Source organism: Helianthus annuus, chromosome 6, assembly GCF_002127325.2.
Source record: "Helianthus annuus cultivar XRQ/B chromosome 6, HanXRQr2.0-SUNRISE, whole genome shotgun sequence".
Lineage (NCBI taxonomy): Eukaryota > Viridiplantae > Streptophyta > Magnoliopsida > Asterales > Asteraceae > Helianthus > Helianthus annuus.
In genome coordinates, this window is record NC_035438.2 from 69,334,107 (window position 1) to 69,344,359 (window position 10,253).

General features: G+C 32.7%; 1 long non-coding RNA gene across 11 annotated transcripts; it reads left to right on the forward strand.

Moving 5' to 3' along the window:
* The first annotated feature begins 4,268 nt into the window (after nt 1–4,268).
* On the forward strand, nt 4,269–9,719 carry LOC110865607. Of its 11 annotated transcripts, none has more exons than XR_004861523.1 (12): nt 4,269–4,431; nt 5,442–5,728; nt 5,856–5,946; nt 6,091–6,430; nt 6,748–6,892; nt 6,979–7,068; nt 7,148–7,248; nt 7,753–7,965; nt 8,077–8,294; nt 8,609–8,772; nt 8,852–9,033; nt 9,406–9,719. It is a non-coding gene; the product is annotated as an uncharacterized LOC110865607 (long non-coding RNA). The 11 variants fall into 11 exon arrangements; XR_004861524.1 differs by having other exon boundaries at nt 7,753–7,845; XR_004861528.1 differs by having other exon boundaries at nt 7,753–7,845; nt 8,197–8,294.
* Nucleotides 9,720–10,253: the final 534 nt, after the last annotated feature.

Below are 10,253 nucleotides of genomic sequence, written 5' to 3' on the forward strand. Positions count from 1 at the left end.
ACCCAAAAAACCTCTGACTTGGGGGGCTGATGACATGACAGGGGTAGCTCAAACCTCAATAAAATGACTAAGAATACATGACAGCTTGAAGGGTTAAAAGGTTCAAAGGTTTAAAGCCCGGGAACTGAGCTAAGGCAGCACATGTACGGTAATCAGTCATTTCACTGATTACTTGGACGACTCTCTCAGCCGTAAAAACTGAGCGTGTGCACAGAGTGTAGTCTTTTATCCACAGGTCCAAACGCTTCAACCCCTAAAAGGGTAAGTCCTCCACTGCAAGCAGTTTTCACTAGTCCAAGGATTCCTCTTTGGGTGATCTCTTCCTCTATAAATGACACTTCATTTAGTGCATTCAGGACATTCCAATCAGCTCTGATTCTCTTGGGATCTCTGATCTTCCTTCTCGAGTACTTGTTCCATACAAGTCTCTTTTCTTCACATTCAACACACACAATCAACAAATGACACTTCATTTCTTGCTTCCGAGGCTGGACATCCTTCAGCCGAAGATATTGAACAATCAACAAACATAATTAGTGAACCTCTCTCCACGTCTTGCAAACATGGGGGGGGACCCCACGACCTGCGTTAGGTAAACCGGAACCCTCCAAGTCTTTTGCCTAACCAGACTACTCACTATTGTTGGTCTTGTATTTGTTGCATCAACAAAATCGATTTAGGGTTTTGTTGATGAGGCATGGCTCCTAATATGAAATATACAAAGTAGAACCTGAATCTGAAAAATAAAGAATTAATATACCTAGTATCAAGTAAGGGGGTGTTTGATGTTGCGTTTTCAAAATAGATTATGCGTTTTCAAAATAGATTTTGCGTTTTCAAAACTGCGTTTTGAAAAAGCATGTAGGTACATGCTTCTCCAAAACTGCATTTTGGAGGCAGATAATCACTTTTTCATCCAAACACTTTTTTAGATTATTTATGTTTTACAAACGTAATAATCAAATAATCACTTCAAAACGTAATCCCAAACACCCTCTAATAAAGGAAGAGCGATCTTGAAATAGAACATTTTGTCAATCCTTTTTTGTGCCTGAAACCGTGACGGCAAGTGCCGATCTTGAAATAGAACATTCGTCGATGATCTTTCAGAGAGAGAGAGAGAAAGGATGATAATTAGGGTTAAGTGTTAGAATGAAGAGTCTGGTGTACGATTCAGTATTTTAGGTAACTTAAAAATTGATTTCGGGCATATCCATTTAGTAATCGGGTCATCCGGATTTGAGGTTGGTTTAGGCGGGGGTGAAACAGGGGGTGACATGTGACATGTGTCCCCCAAAGGTTATATAATAATAGTAATAATAATAATAATAATAATAATAATAATAATAATAATAATAATAATAATAATAATAATATAGATATAGATTTTTAGATTTATAAAGTAATTAAAAAAATTGAAGAATAATATAATACCTGTATCTAACGAGGGAAGTTGAATTATGAATATTAGTCGATCATAACCTACTTATTTATTGCAACATTTTAACCGACTTTGATCAGGTCGACTTTTGATGTTAGCAAGGAGATTAAGTAAAAATGGATGTTGCTTATCCAATTACTATTATATTATATTATATATATATTATCTATACTAACATTTAGGGTATCGTCTTATAAACAGTAAAACAATTATCCAAACTTTGAATCTTATTTACGTTTCTGCCATTCTTTATTTGGTCTAATAGGGAGAGAGGAGACTAGAGATGCATTGGTTGCTGTTTGAAAATGATTGTCAAACAATTAATGATTATATTATAATATTATATATTTTTTAACAAGTTAATAACTTGAAAGAAGTAAAACAAATCAAATACCTTTTTATTTGGTTTTCTTTATACAACATATTTATAACGAAACCGAAGTTATGCGTGTGTGTATATATATAAATAGTATCTTTGTTGTAATATATTTATAACCTCATTAATATTTGTTTTTATAAATTTCGATCGTGACACATAAAACATATGTAGGCATCATTTCAGGAAAATCATGGCTTTTTCTTTTTAGATTTTCTCATTTAGTTGTTGTACCGAGTGTCGATACCGTAGCAATATTGTTACGAAATAGACCGATACGACAAAATTCCCGTCGCGAAGTGTCGGGGAATTTACTAGTATAATAACAATTGACGTAGCATATTAGCTACAGTATAAGAAGAAGTCATCATTTTAGACTTAATTACCAAAATACCATATCTTTAAGTTCCATCTCTTTTGTAACTTAGGTGATCGGAATGGTAAGACTTAGGAGTGTGGTTTTTTGTTTGTTTTGTCTTGTAGTGATTCTTTTTTGTTGGTTTAGTCTGCCAACTCTACAAGATTTACGCCATATTATACATTCACATAATTAAATCCAACCAAGATATTATTTATTCTTCGTCTTATGAATGAATTTGGTTTTTAGTCCTTCAGGCTTCTATGTTTTATTTGTTTTATTTTTGGCTCTAAAGTTTTGTATTTTTTACTTTAAAGATTTCTCGCTATAAATTTGATGTTTTCTGCGTTTTACGATAACTCAAGGTATAAGTTTGCGTTTGTTTTTTCTGCACAAATTTGTGTTTTTGATTTACGATTTTTCTGGTTTTGATCATTGTTTGCTTACCACTTAGCACGGTTTTACGACCTATGCCCCGTAACACAGGGGTTAAACACTAGCCTGCATACATTTGCATTTAGCTTGCATTCTGTTATTTCTACCACACATTAAATTTCATTGTTTTAATCTTTGACGGCGATTTGTGAGTTTTGCATTGATGTTCTAATCAAAACAAAGTTTTACAAATTTTAATACTTATTAATAACTAGGTATATCACGGCTTTGCTTTTCGGGTTTTCTCTTTCAATTGCCATTACGTTACGAACAGAAACGTTACCGACTAAATGCCCGCTGTGAAGCGCGGGGGATTCTACTAGTTATTAAAATGACACGTTAAACGAAGAACTTATGAAAGATGAAAAGTATATAAGAGACTAAAGTTGAAAGTAAAAAAATGTTGAGATTAAATTACACAAGATGAAAAGCTTTCGATTGAAAGTAAAAAAAAATAAAGGGGTTAAATTGCAAAAGATGAAAACTTTTGAATTAGAAGTGAAAAATCAAATTAATCAAAGGGGTTCTAATACCAAAGATCGAAACTTTAGACTTAAATTGCCAAAGACTGGAACTCTAGAGTTAAAAAAAGAAATCAATTAAACAAAAGAGATAAATAGATTTAGTTAAATTGATGTTTAATATTATTATTTAATAAAAGAGATAAATAAAAAAATAAGGGTGAGAAATTACCAGAGAATGACACGTGTCTAAAAAAGATTTTTGTTTATTAGTATAGAAAGATATATATATATATATATATATATATATATATATATATATAAATGAGATGTGATGTGGGCTAGGTAGGGCTGTAAACGAACCGAACGAACCTGAACAAGGCCTTGTTCGTGTTCGTTCGTTAAGGAAATAAACGTATTCACGAACGGTTCATGAATACTTACCGAACGAGAATTTATGTTCGTGTTCGTTCATTAAGGAAATGAGTGTGTTCGCGAACGGTTCACGAACACAAATAAATTTGGCGAATGTGACGAAGGATAAAGGTGGATGGCCTAGAGAGTAGCACTAGAACTTGAATTCCTTATTGTGGAACGGTTGTCAATCGTATTCGTCGATGTAAATAATAAGAAATGAAAGGGAAATGGTGCATAAACAAGGTTAAATATGGTTTTTTTAGTTTAATTTTTAGGGTAATAAAATTAATATAAGTTTAATTATATAAAAAAAATATCGATAAAATATATGAGAGTATAAAAATCTTTCATTAAAAGACAAACATGCGAACATAAACGAACGCAAATGAACGAATGTTCACGAACACGTTCACGGACACCTTACCGAACGTTCACGAACACAATTGAACGAACGAGACCTTTGTTCATGTTCGTTCATTTAACTAATCGAACGAAATTTCTTGTTCGTGTTCGTTCGTTTATTAAACGAACGAACATAAACGAACTTCCCGCCGAACGGTTCACGAACTGTTCGCTGAACGTTCGGTTCGTTTACAGCCCTAGCTAGGTGGCATTTGAATTTGGCCATTTTTGCTGATGTGGCAACTAATTGTGTTGAGTTTAGGAGGGAAATCATTCTAAATTTCTAACCTACACAAATTTGGACGTGGGATCCGTTTGAGTTTGGGTCATCCATTACCATGAATTCGGATCCATATAAAAGTCAACTTTATCACCTTTTTCTTTGTAAACCCTAATAGACAACTTCATCGTCGCTTTCATTCTTCTGGATCCATCCCTGTGTTTTCTTCACTCACTTTAACCCTAATAGACAACTTCATCACCGTTATGAGATTATTTAGATGATGTTCTTCCTTCAGCGATTCGTCAATGTTCATCACATGTATGTTCTTTGTTTTTAATATTTGATGTTTTTGTTATCTGAATCTAATCGTATTGATCATATTTTTTGTTTTTGTTTTTGATCTCATAAACCCTTCACAGTTCTTCAATTGGTAACACAGCTATGTAAAATCGAATATCTCTAAATCTAATTGTATTACTTTACCCGTTCTGATTCAAGAAGATGATCAAGTTAGCAATCCTTCTAATATTTCTTATTCTTTTTTTTCAATCCGTTTAATGCTTACATTTCTTTTGATTTTTTTTTCATCAAGGTTTTTTTTTTTTTTTGAAACCCTAACATATTTTATTTCAAAGTTTTGATTATTTTGTTGTTTTGTGTTACGATTAAGTTTGAGGCTATGTTAATTGGGTTTGTCCGATTTGATAATGCATATGGTCTGATTGTTAGGTTCTGGTCGCAAACCCTAACAATCTTTCCTAATTGTCGCCACTTCAAATATGTTGTTATTGCTGCATGATCATACATGTTAGTAGTCCGGAACGTCGCTAATCGAAACCCATGGAGATGAACAAATAGGTTGATTTTGTTTCCAATCTCGATGTATATTGATATATCTTGAATTATTTGTATATGCTCTAATTGTAAGATTGATATATGTTTTGTGTTTTCATTTGTTTCCGGTAGCTTGAATGGTTGATGTTATGTTTTTATGCTTTATGAATAAACAACGTCGTTTTTTAAGTTGATTCCATCTTTTCCAGCAGTTTGAGGTTAATTGCTATGATTTTTTTTTAAAACGTTGTCGTTTTTCAAGCTGATTTGTTTTTTTTTTCCAGTAGTGTGATTTTATGTTATTATAATTTTTGAACTAATGGCAATCTTCTTTCATCGATCTAATTCATTTATTTTTAGTAGTTTGAGGTTGCATTTTTATGATTTTTGAACAACGATATCGATTTTGAAGTTGATGTTAGTCTAATTAGGTTAATAGTGTGTGCATCTTGTGGTTGTTTTGAAGTTAATAAGAATTGTGGGTGTGTGTTCAGGAGAAGGTTGTGAAGTGTAATATTAACTGGAACATGGTGGATTAACTTGCTTTTTATGGGCTTCCAGCAGCCGAAGGAATTTGGTTGTAGGTGCACAGGCGCACAGGCTATTTTTTGGACATCGATTTGTTTTTTTCGTCAATTGCAACGAGATGTAACCAGCGGCAGCTTACAAGTAGGGTACCTTAGTGCCATCTTTGCTCAATCTCTGCAACTATTTCGTCCATCAATCTTCGTTATTCACGGCTTTATCATGTTGTTGCTATTCGAAGCCCTAATTAGAACAGGTCAGTTCTCGATCCGATACATAATATAACGATTTTGTGTTTTCAGATTTCCACTATTTGCTCAAGCTTCATTCTAAAAAAAAAACAAATCATCTCATATATTTTTTCCTTTGTCATGTTTTTTTAGCACAAAATGTTTGTTCTACAGTTCCTACAGTTTCAGTTGAAGTCTGCACCGATTTCTTATCTTGACTTTGCTGTTGAAATCAATTGACTTGGTATGATTTCAGAATTTCGTCGTATTTATTCAAATTAGTTTTGTGAATCATAACCGATAATTGTATGAATTCTCATTTATGTTTCACTTATGATACATATAGTTCTTTTGTTTGTTAATTTTTTATATCGAATGTGAGATTCAGTTGCAGCAGCATTGATGTTTCAACAGAATGTATAAGCTCTTATTTTTGGGCCTTTGAAGGTACTTTATTAGGTTTATGAATAATTGGGGTTTTTAAATTTTTTTTTTATTATGGCATGCTTTAATTGTAGAATTGATGTTGTTGATTGATTTCCAAGATCATAATTTTGGTTATGAAGTGAGAAGTGTGTAGTTAAGGTAGAAGAAGGTGAAACTAATACCTAATTTTGGGGGTTTATGCGAGGATGAAGGATTGGAGTGCGGCAAAGCTGATTGTCGGTGCGCTTTTGCAGCAGTTTCTTCTGTTTGCGAGGTGGCAGATTGAGACGGCACAAGCACAGGTAAGGATGAGGATGGTTTAGTTGTTTTACTCATAGTTTAATTTCATTTGTTTCATTCATAGCTTAATTTCATTTACTTAGTAACGGGTCAGTTCGTGTTGTGTTTAACTTCTTGAATAAGATCATATCAAAATTTTCAGCTAATAATTTAGCACTAATAAGTATCTAATCAAGATATAACAAATGCGTTAAGAGAGGCGACTAATCTTAAGCATATGGCTGATCGTGTTAAGGTCATACTCATGTTTTGCTTCATTATTTTGCTTTAATTCCTTTTTTATATTTGTTGTCTTCCATAATGGTTTTCGTAATTGCAGAAAGTATTTGTAGAATGTTGGATCAAGCCTCGAAAGTCGAGCTCTTTTTATAGAAGCAGGCCTTAAATTTCTTCGTGTAGCCTCTTTATTTGAATCCTGCCATAGCCAAACAGGGAGATACGGTGATATGATTGTCCAAACTAGGGTTAGACCCAAGTGCTTCGAACTAGTTTAAGAGGTACGGGAACTCTCGATTTTGTTATTTATCGCGGTCTTTTGGTTTGGTTGCAGTGTGCAGGGGTTATTAAAGTGGGTGGTGAAGTGGGTTGCATGCTTAGTGAAGGCCCATGGATGTTTGTGGGTCTGTCAAACCTTGTCAATGTAAGCCCGTTGGTGTCATTTATGCATCAATTTATGTTCTGATTATCTTACTGTTGTTATTGTTACTGCAACGTCATAGGCGTGGATTGTGCAAACTTCTGTCTAGTTGAGTCTTAATGGACCTGTTGGGCAAGTCTATTCACTGGTTGTAGGAAACGATTACTATTTGCTGGTACACAGGTATCTTTTTTGCTGATGATGAGTTCTGATTTGATATTGGTTTGTTTGCTGGGATTATTAAACATGTATGATATTCGTTTCATGTGCTAGCAACATAAGGCAAATAGGTATGCATTAAACATATATGATATTGGTTTCATGTGCTAGCAACATAAGGTAAAATTCTTAAAAATCTTGAAACTAAGATTGCATTATGTAATGGTGTATTACCTGTACATTAGTTAGACGAGTGGTTGAACTCAAATGTGATAAAATTTGTTCCATGATGCTAATATATCACTTCACATGAGGAAAACAAGTTAAATATTAAAGAGATTACGTAATTAGTTAGTTACTTACTGTTATACATTGACCAATGAAAAGAGAAAATGTACATTCATATATACTTTGTGTTTTCATGAACTCTTAATTTTTAATGTTGTGTGTTTCTTTTATTGGGGGGCATTTATGGTATTATTGTTGTTAAATTTTAATTGTTCTGTTTTGCAAATTGTTTATTTCCAGCTGTTAGTAGCATATTCCATGTTTACATGGGGAAGACTAGCCTTACACATTTACGGTCCTTATATTTGAGCTGACAAATATCAACTTGAGGTGGTATGTTTCCTAATAATTTATCTATTTAGTTTGATAAATCCTTAATATTATAATTTTTTTTTGTTTGAGTGTAAATTTTAAAAGTTGATGTATTGATGGCCTTCTGTATGAAATGGCAAGGTGAGTTCTAATCCTATTTTAGATTTGTATGATCTTACTTATTATGGTGCAATCCTGTGTGAGTATTTATTTAATTTATAATTTATTTTTATCTTTTTCTTTTTATTCCAGGTTAACGGAGGATTGATATTTATAGCATTTCTTATATCAACTAAATCCCATTTCTCATAATCTTTATAGCTGGTAAGGTGTATATCATGTGACGTTGTTCACTTCAAATTGTTGTATCAGATCATGGATGAAACTCCTCAGCTTGCAAAAGGAGCTGCGAAAGCTATGTATGAGTTATATGATGTAGTAACTCACAATCTCCTGTCATCTGAGCTAGGGTATGCTGTCAAATGCATGTTTTTATTACTTATTTCTTGCTAAAAGTACGCGGATGGTCCCTGTAGTTTGCACTTTGTAACGCATTTAGTCCCTAACTTAGACATACTAAAACCTTTAGAGTTGTTAGCAAGGACTAAATGAGTTCAAAGTGCGAACCACAGTGACCATTCGTATACTTTTGAAAAGCGAGGGGCCAAATTTAAAATTTAGTTAACCACAGTCCACAGGGACCATCTGTGTATTTTTGTCTCTTAAAAATTTCAGTTAATGAAAGTGATATTCTAATATTTCAATTTATTGGTTTATATTGCAGAGTGCGAATGCATTATGGACATCACGATGTCTTTGACCGAATATTTCATATTTCTCGAGGTGGAATAAGTAAGGCATCACGTGTTATTAATATTAGCGAAGATATATATGCAGGGTTCAATTCCATTGAGACAGGGTAACATCACACACCATGAATACATTCAGGTAGGTTATAATAAATCTTTTGAATATTTTTAATATTAAACGTTTTTAAATAAATGCCTAAATCTTTCCATATCTATAGGTGGGGAAAGGAAGAAATGTGGGTTTAAATCAAATTGCCCTGTTTGTTTGAAGGTAAAGTTGCTGGTGGGAATTGGGGAGCAAGTTTTAAGCAGAGATATGTATAGAGTTGGTCAACTCTTTGACTTTTTTAGAATGCTCACTTTCTACTTTACCACAGTTGGTTACTATGTATGCACAATGGTATGATATTTCTTCCTTAATCTTATTAAATTATTATTTGTGTCCGTTTGTCCTCATTATTTTATGATTCGACTTTCTTTTTCTGGATGCAAATGACAGTTCTTACAGTCTATGTTTTCTTGTATGGGAGGGCATACCTAGTAATTTTACTTATATTTATTTATTATTAATTTAATTTGATTTTAAATAAATTTCCAAATATTAACCTGAAAAAAGCAGCATATGCAAGCAACCACTTAAGGTGGTCTAAATTTGGTGTTACATTCTTTTGTTTCTTTAAACCTTAGCTGTATATAAGTAGTATAACTGTGAAATATCTAAATACATATTATCTTTTGAGTATTAATCGATTATTGCATTTTAAAATTTCAGGCATTCTCAGGACTTATCAAGGAATTACCCGTAGATCCATGTTGCTCGGTAATACTGCATTTAATGCATTTTTAAATGCTCAATTCCTAGCCATTTTTTGGATACCCATTTGGGAATTTTTATTAAATCTTATGTCGGTTAGGTAGTTTCTTGATCATGTTGCATGTGTTTAAGTTGCATTACTGATAAATCTTGACATTTTCTTGAAATCCTATTTGGGCGTGTTTGATTATCTATTGATTTATGTGCTTGAGCTACATTACTGATAAATCTTGATGCTGCAAATTGTTATATATTTTTTTGTGATTTGTTAATTGTGGTAATAGGCTTATATTTGATCATCATATTTGAAATCACTCTTATTATTTTCAGAAGATCCATAAAGTTGATCACTTTTGAGAAATTTAGAACGGTAGATTCATATCTTGAAAACTCATATGGGAAATTTCCTACATTCTTATGTGGGTTTGGTAGTTTCTTGATTATATCGTTTGTGTTTGAGTACATTTCTGGTAAATCTTGATGTTGAAAGTTGTTATTTTTTTTGTGATTTGTAAATGGTAGAACAGTAACTTAGATATGTTCGATGAATTAAAGCTCCGGTTGATGATTCTTAAAGTATGGTTGATATTGAATTTATACTTTTTTTTTTCGTTTCATCACCTCAATTATTTCTAAAATTTTGACGGTTTCATCGGCTATGAGGAATATGATGATGGTAGTGGTGGCCTGAAGTGGAACGATGACAACAACATGGTTTAATTTAAATAATTATGATGGTTTCATCGGCTATGAGGAATACTTTTTTGACGTTTCCATTGTTTTGTTTTTTTTATGAAATAAAAATT